Here is a 10,753-nt window from a genome sequence, read left to right on the forward strand (position 1 = left end):
TTCTTCTTCTTCTTCTTCTTCTTCTTCTTCTTCTTCTTCTTCTTCTTTTCTTTCCCATTCTTAAATCTGCTCTCACAGAGGCTCTAAACAACCTCGTTTATTTGCCCATTTCTGGACAGCAGCAGATCCCTTTGGAGCCTGCTGAAACTGGCCCGTATCTAACATGGGCAGCTTCTGGATTCTTCTCACAGAAGCCAACCCTCCAGCCCCCTGCTACTAAAATCTTGCCATGTAAACCCACTACATATGACCAGACCCTGGATTTTGGGGCAAATTTAGCTGATATTATAAAGAAGTTTATTGGGAAGAAAATGGTGAAGTCCTGTATTCATTGCATTCAACTTCAAGGATCCTACTGTATTCAACACAAACTGTACTTTCTTTCATGGTATATCTTTTAGGATTCATTCAGATACCAGAGATGGGACGAAAGGCTGCTTTAAGTTCTTAGTACTGCATATCACATAGTATCTGGGAAAGGGATTTGGCTACTTACTAAATAAAATATCACCAAAGTGAATAGTTAGAAACATTCTACACTTTAGTTTAGCATTTCAGTATTGAAAAGTCACACTTTCACTTAAATTCAATATTGCCAGAAAGAAGGAGCAGAAACCTACTAGACTGGGGGCTCAGATGCAGAAATGTATAGACAGAGAATGCTAAAAACTCTTCAAAATAAATCATCTACAGATATGTCAGCCTCAGTCCAGCAAACGTGGCTTTGTTGTATTTGCAAAAGACAATGCAAGATTTATGCAGAAGGGCATGAAAGGACATGCAGGTTATAACCTATGCTTACAGTAGCTCCTTGGAGATATGGATGCCTCCTTACCATCCATACTCCAAGGAATACTGTTGCATATAAAATAAAACTGGCAGATGAGGTATCTTTGGCTGTTATAAATCATGATCTTTATGTAAATTTTCATTCCAAGGCACCTTTATGATTTTTTCTTACCTGTCTGACTATTAGATGACATGACCCTACTTAAAGTGTCAACAATATTCACAATTAACTATTTTTTATTAACTTACTTGCATGACTATGCTGTGATGCTGTAGAAAGATTCTGATTTGTAATGAAAATCAGTTTCTTAGAGAGTGAAATATGATTGAAAATCCAAGATCAATATTCCTGTGACTTTCTGTTTTGAGGCAGGAAAAAAAGATTTCAGAGCTCATGGACTTTTTATGACCTTTGCCTTCAGGCAGAAAATTCTTAGTAGTTATATGTTCAGCTTCTGACAGTACTTTGCAGCTGGCAATAAGTATTTCTTCATGAGTCAACTGCTAACACATTCAGATAAGCAGAGCTAACAAGAATATCTCTAGAAAAAGACCTTGTCATTGCCAGTAAAGGTTATGTTTACAGTGTATATTGCAAGTCAATACAATCAGGCTCTTGCTCAAATGCTGGACAGAAACTAGCTTGCTCTGCCTCAATGTAGGCTGGAGAGAAAGAGGAGGATGACTCTTTTCATATATTGTCAAACCCAAAGTAATCTGTAAAATATCCTGATGATACACTGAAACTTTCAGTGGATCTAATTTAGCACTACATTAGCACTTCTTTACCTATTTCTACCCTTACCACATTTGACTACTATGGGTCCCATAAGACTCCATCAGTCTCCATTGATCAAAGTGCAGCTCAGTTAAAGTCAGGTGATATTCTGGGCCCTCACCAATAAGCATTTCCCAAAAGTACATACGTGCTTTTCTAAAGAAAAAATAAAATATATTTGCATAATTCTTCACTACTAAAGAAAAAAAAAAAAATCAAAAGGTAACTTTCAAAGAAAGAAACTAAGAGGTCAAAGGAAAGAAGGAATCATAGTTTCTAACATTTCTCTCTAACATAGTCAGTTTCTGCTGGAATCTCCTGAAAAGAAAATTGGATATTGGATAGGATTTATGAGCTTTGTGGTTCAATCCTATGGTACAGGCACTTTTGCTCCTGTAGTGAGCTTGAAATAGCTAGTTATGAATGGATAAAGAAGGCTACCAAAATTATTGTCATCTAAACTTGTAGACTTTATGTCAATTAAAACATCAAAATAGAAGGGTAAGACAAAAGGTAAATAAACATTTGGACATGAAGACACCTTTTAAATCAGAAACATACACATTCAGGCTATTTGAGATATTCCAAATAAATGTATTCCAAATAAAAGCCTTCAACAGTTAGTCAGAAAATCGTGCTTCTCCATAGGTCCAGTGTCCTATCTGTCGTTCTGTGCTGTTGTCTGAGATAACAAAGGACATCTTAAATGGTAGTAGGTACCTAAAAGTGAACAAGTAAACAGTACCGTACATTTCAGAATGTCATTTTTCAGTGCTGATCGCAACCATATGCTGTTATTTAAGAGCATTTGGGGAGGGGGGTGTGTGGGAGGAGTGGGGGAGATCAATTCTTACTGCACAAACAAAAATACAGTCTGTACTTTCCCTTTAAACTTCCATAATATATTATCAAAAATAATCCAAGAGTCAAGAAACATATTCCAGTTGTCTTTCCCAGCTTGTCAGCATCTTCCTATCACCAGGGCCCCATATGGTTGGAAGACCATTATGTAAAATCCCTGTAATTTTTAAAACTACTTTGATCTATTAAAAGATGCAAAAATACTAGATGACCTAAAATTAAAGCAGTCTGAAACACCATAACATTGTATTGCACTACAAGCTATATAGGAACTGAGGGGAACTTTCCATTCTGGCATCAGGCAAAGGTGAAATGTGCAAGAATGGATGGGTGAAGCAGAACAAGTAGAGGCCTTGTAAATGGCACAGAAATTTCATATACTCATTGTTATGACCCCACTCTTAATATTACACAACCCTTGCTATCCTAAAATAAAACTACAAGCATTAGATATCATACAAGAAAAGCACCTACCTTGCACAATTGCATTGCAGTCATTTCTCACTAGCTGTGTTCCCAAATGTCAACCAGCCTAGCACAGAGATCAGCACAAGTCAAAAACCCTAAGTTATCAGGATCCTACTGCCTTCTAATTGACCAAGCAGTAATCAATAACAATTTCTTCTATCCACATATAATAAATGTCAGAAGACTGAAAGACCTTGTGATGGATCATTAAATGTCAATTTAATTTGCCAGTATCAACACTCAGAGATCACTGAGGGGAAATAAGCCCATGCTCCAGGTCAGTTCTTTTTTAATCCAGGTTGGTAAATCTGCTCAGGAAATGTTCATGTCGTTTTTGGAGACATGTCAAAAATCAAATATCTTTGTGAAACTGTCCAGCTGTGAATGACTTTCCATTGGGAAATTTAAATTCAGATCCAGAATGATATTTTGGACTAAAAGAATGGTCATACATCTCAGATGAAGGAATGTCCGTGTTAGCAGGACAGCTGTCCTGGAAGTTGCTTCATGTATTTCTAATCACCATGCTACTGAATATGCCAGTAATTGGCAATTTGACATTTATCTTTTTCTCTTTCAGGCTTTTACCTCTTTCTATATTTGACACCTCAGTTTCTTCAGTTACAGATGTTTCATAAGAAAATCTGTGGGAAGAGCATAAAGACTGTAACACTGACGCACAAACTCATAAAATGTGAAACGCTTAGCATGACGTATTGCAAAACAAATTGCAATGTGATCACATTTAGAACATTTCTGCTAAAAGATCTGTCAGTTAATTTATTTGCTTTTTCTAAGGGAAAATTTTTGGTTGTATTGGAGGAATTTTTGGATGGCAGATAAATTTGTTCTCTACCAAACGTATGACTGGATAGAAAATACAGTTTACTAGACAAAGTGATAACACTTTTCACCATCACTCAGCTTCCCTGATGATGAGAGGAGCTTTTTGAAAAATAACAAGCATCTGGTAAAAGCTTGGCAAACTGGGATTATTTAAGTCTTCCCTGGAAAACAAACAAACAAGTAACAGCAACCAACACAAACACACATCACAACCATTTCAGAAAGGAAAACTTAGCAGGCAAACACAAGCAACTTCCTGTAAAAGCAACAGCCTCCATCTTGTTTGTACTAACTCAATTGTATTTACATTAAAATTTAGACACTGCTATTATAAAGCAGGAAAACAAAACAAAACAGACAAACAAACAAACAAACAAAACACATTGTAGTCCCTTTAGAAGAATTACTCTTAGTTAACAGTAGTTGCCACTATTTAAAAAGGGACAAATTCTTTATAATACAGCTGCTTTGCTACAGTTTGATAAACATGTCTGTGGACACGTTTCACTTCTGTTCCCAACAGCAGCATGTATTTTTCCTTGAACCAGAAATATGACATTTTGTACCATGAAGGCAGACTTGCCTGCTGGAAAGCTAGCAACAGCAAACTGCAAGAAGATCTATTTCAGGACTGTAGCCCACTGAATCACATCAGACAGCAGTAGCTTATTTGGTCTAAGCTATGTGCAAGTAGATTTTTACAATAGTGGGATACAGTTTGAAAGAGAAAGACCCACTTAGATTGTGTAGGAAGAAAAATATGCCTTTCACATCTCTGTCAAAGTAGAACATTTTCATTATTGGGCATCCGTGCACCCAAACCAAGAATTTGGCTGAACTATGTTCTGCCAGCTTCTCCAGACAGCAAATAATTAACCTATTACCTTGGAATTGAAAATAACTGTAGAAATACATGGAAATGTTGTTCCTAACAACACTTCATTCTGAAAGCCACTCAGTACTAACTTTACAATAACAAAGAAAAAATAAAAATCATGCAGCATCTTCTTCCCAAACCCTCAAGTCATCTCCCAATCCTATTTAAACAAATTAATCTCTTGAAAGTAAGCTTTCCATGTTCTAGACATACCCCAGAAACAGCTATTGTTAAAAAATACTTGAGCATTACCATATACGTAATTTACAGATGATCACATATAATACTAAAAAAACAAGCAAACAAAGCAATGTTTTTACTGAGTACAGAAGAAAATATAACTTTCAATAGGGGTTAAGACACAGAGAGAGACAGAGACAGAAACCCAGGAAAGTAAATTAAGAGCAGACAGAAAAATTTATTTACTATGGGATTCCTACTGCGCGGCAAGCACAAAACTTTTAGAACTCTTTTGAAGGAGCATTACTAAATTTAAAAGACACATGAAAAACTAGGAGGTCTTTGTGTGTTTATTCTCTCTGACTTAAGATTATTTTTCCACTGTACTCTATTAAATTAACACTTGTATTGCAATGACTTGAGAGGAAAAAAAAATACTTCAAAGAACAGAAAATCTCAAAGATCAAACACTATCATTTCCCAAGTTTACACGCTACTTCCAAAAGGGTGTACCTAGCAAGTTTTAACAGCCTGGTGACAAAATACTTGCACAAAGTCATATTTAATTAAACATCCAAAGACTGTATTCACCGAGTTATATCATTAACCTTACTCTTACACTGATTCATTGGAAAGGGAAATGGACAGCAACCAACAGGGATCTACTGACTGTGTCCTGAGAAATGTGAACACTTACTCCATTATTTGTTTCTGTTAGAAAATTAATTTATAGAGATCAATCACTGTACAAAGTACTTGCTAGCCAGGAAAACCACATGCTTCTAAATAGACTGAGCTATCCTTACATTTAAAAGATAACTCACATATATAAAGATTTCATCAGCTGACTCTTAGAGCCATATGAATCTAATTTGTTTGGGTTCACCTTAAGTTCAGTGATCTCTGCTTTATTCATTTTCTCCCAAGCCTGCTTTGAATTTCAGATATGAACAAATCAAACTCGCTATTCTTCCATCCTGTGTGACTTCATTCCATTCCTTCTTGAATTAATCCTTCTGCTTTCATATAGTAGACTTATTATAGCCATATTGTGTATCCACACAACTGTTGGGCTGCTTCTTCTCTCTCTTAAAAGGCTATATGAATCTTGGAAAAAGCATAGGCAAGCTAACACTGTCTCCTTTCAAAAAACTCAGCAGAAACATTCAATTTTTCTTCTTTTCCTTTTCCTTATCTTTTTTCTTTTTCTTCATTTTCCTTTTCTTTTTATCTTTGTCTTTATTTTTCTTTCTCTTTCTCTTTTTCTCTTTCTCTCTTTTTCTTTTCTCTTAAAACATCTACTACAGCAGTTATGACTTCACTCAGTCATGTTTTCAGTCCAGCATTATTAGCATTATATATATTAGCATTATATATAATATATATATATTAGCATTAGCATATTAATTTGAAATTGCAATATTACTATTAAAATAGTTTCTGTTATTCTTCCCAAACCATCTTTTTTAAAAAAAAATTAATGAAAGAAATGAGGTTCTGTTTGTTTGTTTGTTTGTTTTTAACTCAGTACAGATTACCACAACTTCTGAGTATGGGTAATCTCCATTTCCATACTTTCTCTTAGAATCCAAACACAAAATACACTGTTGGTTAACCTTTGGATTTTCATACCCCACCCCAATTCCGATATTTATTCCTCACATCAGAATCAACCTAACACAGACTTTCATAAAGCTATTTAAAAATCATCATCACCATCATCAAAGCTTCTCAGTGTAAAAATTTTATTCAGGGGAATATTATTTATAGTGTAGAACACAGAGTTTTCCTGGTCACATTAAAGCACCAAGAAATGCAGGGCGAAGAGCTCCAGTTTGTTTTGAAGCCTGTAGCACAGCTGTTGAAGGAAATTTGTCTACGTATTTACTTGTCTGTTGTCAGGGGAAGTCAGGCATTTGTTCAAGGTACCTGATACACTGAGAAAATTAAAGCAACAAGAATAAACTAAGAACAGACTGCTGACTGGCTTTTTAATGACTGGAGCCTGAAGGGCTTCTCTGTCTATACAAGGACACCAGCAGAAGAAAAATCTAAATTTAAGTGGTAATTCAAAGCTCTTAATTTCCCAGACTGCAACCAATGGCTCTTTAATGGAAGTAGAAAGGCTTGGTTTCCTGGGTTGGTTGCAATTGTAATTATATACACTCTCTCCTATACTGGCAAACCTACAATTGAGGAGCACAACAGAATGACAGTCCTTCACCTTTTACTGCAATGGAGACATACTGTACAGAAATAACTTGGGTGAATGGGTATTAAGACACTGCCAATCAAAAGAGTAATGTGTTATTAGAGGTGGAACTAAATTTACTGAGCAAAAGTATTGTTCCTGGTCTGTTTCAATTGTTCATACACAAAACCAACCAGGAAAATTGGAGATACCGCAGGTAGTTAATGCATTTGGGTCATAGAGTTTTTCTGCTAAAAAGAGAAGTATTCATTTGCTTGATGGTTTTGGGTTTTTTAATAGATCTTAAACAAATGGCCTGAAAACATGTTTTTAACTTGGATCCAATATTTATTTTTTTTAATGCCTAGAACAAAAATACAAATATCAGTAAGACGGGTATTATACAACAAAACACAGATCTATGGGGTAAAGAAGTAATATTAAATTTATGAAGGGAGAAAATTTTGTTCAAAGACTACTAGCAGAATCTCCAAATTTTAAAATTGTGCAGTTAGAGTGGGAATTTCATTTGAAAATTCAAGGTGATTTTGGAGAATATAGAAGTGATTGTAAGATACATGGATATACACCAGATAGGATATACCTTCAAGTATGTGAAAGAGAACAGTGTAAAAATGTTTTTGTTTTTGTTTTTGTTTTTTATATGAGAGAATTACATTTATTTTTTTTAGTTTTTTAAAAAAAAAAAAACAGTTTGAAAAAAATGTTCTCATTTCTGGAAACAGTTAAAAATTATCAACATTTTTTCTTATTCCCTCCCCCTTTTTTTTACATATACTTTTAGCCACTACAAAATGATGGGTTGAAGAGTTGTCAGTATGGATTGGAAAAAGAAAAAAAGCATTAAAAAGGAAGTATAAACCACAATGTTTTTGTGAGCACAGTCTGCAAATATTCCCTGGAAAATCTGACCCTAATTTGTTACTAAAAATACATTGTTTGTTATGTATCTGAAGGCATTCTACCAGCTTGCAATCTTCAGAATAAGCTTTCATCTTTGTGTATTCATGTGAGAAGTTCTGAGAAGAGGGTAAGACTTTATGCAGCCTCCCACGGAAATCCGAACTTGTTTGCTTTACTTCTGAGGGCTCTATAGTTAGGAATGTAACTCCAGGCTACAGAGCTAAAGTGCATTATTTATATCCTTAAAAATGAGCTGCACATGAGAACAGATAAATCAAGAATACAACTTCCTACCAACCAGGAAGAACTGTTAATGATTTTCAGTCAATTAGAGCACTCTTATTACTTTGTGTTGGTATTGAAAATACTCCGTAAGTATATATGAAATAACTTTTATATTATGCTAATATACACACATACATTTGTTCCCCACATACGTTACAAAAGGCTAAGTCATCTCTCACATTTTTTTTCTGTTTTCTTGAAAAAAAATGAAAAAAAAAAAAAAAGAAAAAAATTTTAAATTTAAAAACATGGTCCTTCAAACAGCAAGCATCTTGAAAAACATAAGCAAGCAGAAAGGTAGAATATCCTTGAAAAGATGTACCTTAATTCCTTAAATGGTATTTTAAGCGAACAGTTGTTTTTCTCATTTACCAAAAGAATTTTTTCTACCACAAAAAAAAAAAAAAAAAAAAAAAAAAAAAAAGATTGTAAGCCAAAAGTGCTTCTGCCTTTGGTTGAAGGATGTGAAAGTGTCCTGAAGGGAGGGTAGAATGTATATTTGGTAAATTTCAGGTGAGAAGGTATTAGGATGAAGATATATCTCAGAAAATAAAAGAAGTAAGCTCCATTCAACACCTGAAGTCAAAAAGCTGTTTTCTAGTTGTTATTATATCAAAAATACTCAAAATGAATCCAATAAACTACTCTTTGGGTCTGTGCACACACTCAAGTGTGCATTTGCTTAGGCTGCAGAATTCCAATTACAGAACATTCCTGAGTTTATAAATGGGATTAAAATTAACATTCTCTGCTTTTGTCAATGCAAGAATGTTTCAGTAGAACTCTAAAAACTTCTGATGAATTCTTGCATCCTGAGATCATTTGACATTTTGAGTGTTGTTTGTTCGGGAAGTGTGAGATAAACATAGAATAAGTACTTGCAGACCTTTTGCAATATATGGAAAAGCTCATGGAAAACTAATCATCATACTCAGTCATTTCTGTCAAATAGGCATGGTCTGAATTTTCTATTGAGACATCTGCTGTGAGCTGCACATTAACACCACACCTACTCACACAGCCCTATTTGTTTATATTAGGGTCAACACAGTTTTAACCCAAGACAGGTAGTAGTCTGTAATAGTATTGTCATCTTATTCTTCTTAAATACTACAAATCGCTGCTCTCTTGCCTCATCACAATGTGACTTCAGCAAGTTGAGAAGGAACCGCGTCAGAGCGAGTGTTCATCTTGACTGCTTATTTAGGCTGAAAGACCTTCACGCAAAAATCACTAGCAAGTATGTTGTACCATTTTGGCCATACCAGAATGCAGAATTACTCTTCTTTCTTTTAAAATTTCAGGGATAGAGTAATACAAAAATAAGAAGAAGAAGATAAAAAGGCTGAAGTGGGTGAAAGTCAGACCAAAGAGGGACACACTGAAAAGACTAATAAGCTACACATAGTAAAAATAGACTTAATGCATGGCGGAAGGTTCAGAAATATCCCTGTTTTTAGGTTTTGACTTTCATGGTTCCTCATTTTCAACAGCATAAATCACAAATTAACCCACTTCTTAATTCAATAATTGTGTCTAATTGTTAGGATCACTTTCCCTGTTGATATGATAGTATTTTGATCATATTGTCCCTTTTCTGTCAATCTTTTCTCAGTTAGTAGGTCTTAAGGACAGCATGGGAGATGCCATCTAGCTTAGATGGCGTAAACTAGCAAATTTAAGAAAATTAGTAGAGAGAAAACACATGATCCAGCATCCATTCTATTCAAGAACAGTGTGAAAAGGACAATATTTACAAGATAATATTTCTACAGGATTTATCATGTCATATTGCAAGCAGAACAGTACTTTAGGAAGCTAGGAGGAATGGAATATGGCTTCTGAAGAGACCTACCTAAGGATCATATCTTGAAAAATTTCAAGCAAATTATCTTCAATAAAACACTCAAGAACCTAAACACAGTTGTAGAAAAGGCTTCACTTTGTCACTGCCTCTTCCTCCTACAAAATATATGAAGTATATAGGTGTTGCTGATATCTTTCTTATGATAATTATTTAAAATGTGCAAGTCTGTAATCCTGTATTACAGGATGACCTTACAAGAGGTCATCTTCATACCAATTTATTCACAAGAATGGTATTACTTTTTCACAAAAAGGTTTCAGATACAGTTTTGTCAATACAGAACAATGGTGCAGATGTAGATAAACCTTACAGAAGAGCGTGGAATAGCTACTGCAATGAAGTGTGACATTCTCCTGAAGAAGCTGACAGCCCATGGCTTGGACAGGTAGGTACACAGGTACACTCTTTGCTGGGTTAAAAACTGGATGGATGGCCAGAGAGTGGTGGTGAATGGAGTGAAATACATCTGGTGACTGTTCATGAGTTGTGTTCCCCAGGGGTCCATCCCTTTAACATCTTTATTGATTATTTGGATGAGGTAATTGATTGCACCCTCAGTAAATTTGCAAATAACACCCAGTTAGGAGGAAGTGTTGATCTGCCAGAGAATAGGAAGGCCCTGCAGAGGGACTTGAACAGGTTGGATTGATGGACAGAGGCCAATGGGATGAGGTGCAACATGGCCAA

The 10,753-nt window shown here is 35.1% G+C and overlaps 1 long non-coding RNA gene across 1 annotated transcript; it reads right to left on the reverse strand.

Moving 5' to 3' along the window:
• Positions 1-2,414: 2,414 nt before the first annotated feature.
• Positions 2,415-5,943, reverse strand: LOC118159431. Its single transcript, XR_004747116.1, has 3 exons — positions 5,606-5,943; positions 2,903-3,540; positions 2,415-2,585 (listed from the first exon to the last, which is right to left on the reverse strand). It is a non-coding gene; the product is annotated as an uncharacterized LOC118159431 (long non-coding RNA).
• Between the last annotated feature and the right edge of the window lie 4,810 nt (positions 5,944-10,753).

Source organism: Oxyura jamaicensis, unplaced genomic scaffold, assembly GCF_011077185.1.
Source record: "Oxyura jamaicensis isolate SHBP4307 breed ruddy duck unplaced genomic scaffold, BPBGC_Ojam_1.0 oxyUn_random_OJ70340, whole genome shotgun sequence".
NCBI classification, from domain to species: domain Eukaryota; kingdom Metazoa; phylum Chordata; class Aves; order Anseriformes; family Anatidae; genus Oxyura; species Oxyura jamaicensis.